Genomic DNA, 3,333 nt, shown 5'->3' on the forward strand with positions numbered 1-3,333 from the left:
AATTGCAACTGAGACATGTTTCGCCGGGGCTGGTGACTTTGCCGAGGCGTTCCCTTCAAAGAATTGCTCCGCTTTGCTTTCACATATATGGCAAGTACGCCCACGAATGGAAATGAAACGGTGAGCTAAACTACGCAAGTAGGACGCAACTTATAGGACGGTTCGTAAAAAGACGGTGTGCGCGCATATGCATGACAGATAAGCCGTGATTAAAACGCATAAATTTGACCTATCCGCGTCGTGCTTCATAACGAATTTCAACAACTGCGTCCACAATTCATCTGTTCTCTACCAGCAATGTGGTCGGTACAGCTGCAAAGTATATCATGTGACCCCAGAATTTCATCCTGTTCTGGGTATGTGAAAATCACGTTATTGAAATCCTGTCATTCCATTGGCCATGCGGTGATCAAGGCCAAGCAAATTAAAATCGTCAGATCGTTCATATCTGGCTTTGGTAAGCACGATTTCTTAAAAACGGCCGTCAATTTATCTTGTTTCAGGCAGCAAAGGAGACAAGGAAGTTGTTTTGTGCTTGGTAGAAGCTTCTCTCAGCGGGGAGAGCCTTTTCCTGGGAATTGTATACTGCGGCTGCTGAACGGTTTTTACTGTCACTGATGATCTAGATAATTTTGCTGACGACTTAATTAGCCGTTTTAAAGTACGCTACGAACGATTATATTTTGCTAAGTCATCATGCGCTCAATAGAGGTTTCCAAATTCCTTGGGATGCACCTTGTGCAGCAAAATAATTAGTTTCGGAAAAAACGGTGGCCAGTGGACAAACTCCCGTCACGCTTTCAAAACAGCACCCAACTTCCTTTGTCCTTTCTTGAGCCGCTGTGTTTTCAACTTTAACTATGCATTTGCAAATAATTCGTTTACGAGCGCGGTGCCGTTATCCACAAGGCAAATAAACGGAGCATATGTTAAGGTACCGTGCTAAGTTGTTCTGCAAAAGTACTGCACACAAATGCCATCATTGTCATAATCGTACCCGATTAACACACGCAGACATGTGACGGGGGACCAGCGAAAACGCTCATCCCACGTGTTAAACATTTCCATGTAGAAAGAAGAATTAAGCTGTTCTCACATAACAGACAGGAATTGCTCCACCTGAACACCTTACTGTGTGTCATTGCTCCGAGGTATACCTTGGAATCATGATTACGACAGTTTTGAATCGCGAGATTATGATCTTGCGATCCGGGTCCGCACTCATGTGCCTAAGCTCGATCCTGCCCTTGATCCGAAGTTTGTGTCCATGGATTATGTGGCTCCGACATACCCATGCGTTGACAGGAGTGCGTCAGTGTTTGAACAGGGGGGGGGGGATGACCATGTTGTTTTCCTGTGTGTGTTTTTCTCCAATTTCTGCCGCTGCCTTTAAAGTTAATTTCTTCTCCTGCGGACTGTCGGAGATTTTGCGTAAATTCTTACTTGTGTTGTGCTTCAGGTCAAACAACTCTACAAATGTCTTTAACTTGGCACGGCAATCGTGCACATCTCTACTAACTTGACAAGTTAAAGGGAATGTGCCACTCATTTGGAAATATTGGAGCAAGCATCAGATGTGACGAAATACACGCTTACAACTATTGGTCTATTTTTAAGTGGAAAAACCACTATACATAACACAATTTCTCTACTACACGTAAAGATTCACCTTGATGCGTCATTACTTTATTGAGTCATCGCACCTCGCACAGCATTGATTGAGAGCCAATTGGTGGCCGATAATATGTTTGGATATCGTGTTCACGAATGCCAGATACAAACGACTCGTCAATCACATTTTGCCTGGCCTTAATCACCACATGGCCAATGGAATGACAGGATTTGGATGACGTTATTATGGGTTTATGGATGCCTGAGTGGCCTTGAAATATCTGCAGCGAGTGTATGCACATCTTTACGGGTGTGTAGTTTAAAAAAACTAGAAGGGCTTAAGTCCTAAGAAGGAGACGGCTGTGAACCGCACGGAGTGATTTCAAGAGTGAAATTTCATTTGAAACCACCCATATCTATCTATCTATCTATCTATCAATCTATATATATATATATATATATATATATATATATATATATATATATACGGCGAGTGCGGTGGTATAAGGATATTACGGCGAGCGCAGTGCAAACCATTTTTGGTCATGAAGAACATTCTTCAGGAACATTTCCATCAGAAATTGTTCTTCATGACCAAAAATGGTTTGCACCGCGCTCGCCGTAATATCCTTATACCACCGCACTCGCCGTAATATCCTTACACCACCACACTCGCCGTAATATCCTTACCACCACCCGCGCTCGCCGTTCCTTACACCACCACCGCACTCGCCGTAATATCCTTACACCACCGCGCTCGCCGTAATATCCTTACACCACCGCACTCGCCGTAATATCCTTACACCACCGCACTCGCCGTAATATCCTTACACCACCGCACTCGCCGTAATATCCTTACACCACCGCGCTCGCCGTAATATCCTTACACCACCACGCTCGCCGTAATATCCTTACACTCCGCACTCGCCGTAATATCCTTACACCACCGCGCTCGCCGTAATATCCTTACACCACCACGCTCGCCGTAATATCCTTACACCACCACGCTCGCCGTAATATCCTTACAACCACCGCACTCGCCATAATATCCTTACACCATGCAAAACATTTTGTCTGCTCTCCTTCGCCTCATTTAGACTAGACCCTTTGTATCGAGCATTCACTAGAGGCACTTCCTGAAAGAAGCAAAACTGCAGGTGCTCAGTTCCTCGATCTCTCGGGCATGCAGCTTAACACCTAATGATCCTCTCTTGGGACTGGCCTGGTTTACTTGGAGCCGGCGTCTAATTCCCTGCGCGCAATCACAGTTTCACACGGAGTGTGCTGACCTTGTCCAGTCACATGATGTGGCCTGTCAGTTCGTGGCATGCCGCTGTACGTGATTCGCCAATGGTCAAAGTCTATTTGCGATCGATCTAGAGGAAATCCCGTTGGCCCTATTTTTTCATCTGAGCGGCACCAAAGTGGTCTATAATTGCAGATCGCTTTTAAAAAGCATAGAACATGTTTTTTTCATTTAAAAACTGAGACCAAAGGTGAAACTACCACACAGTGTGCACGTAGTTGACGTTGAATGCTATATTAACCCATGTTTCAGAAAAAAACAGGTAATTTGCTTTCCGATGCACTTGTGCTCTCTCTCTTACATAATCGTGTCTTGACCGAATAATCACCTTAGAGCCACGTTTTCATGAAATTCGAAGGGGGTCCCGTGTTATACCGCGGTTGATTTGTTATGGAATGGCCTACCCGCCTCTCGCC

Source organism: Pollicipes pollicipes, unplaced genomic scaffold (assembly GCF_011947565.3).
Source record: "Pollicipes pollicipes isolate AB1234 unplaced genomic scaffold, Ppol_2.1 Scaffold_4002;HRSCAF=4701_pilon_pilon_pilon, whole genome shotgun sequence".
NCBI lineage: Eukaryota > Metazoa > Arthropoda > Thecostraca > Pollicipedomorpha > Pollicipedidae > Pollicipes > Pollicipes pollicipes.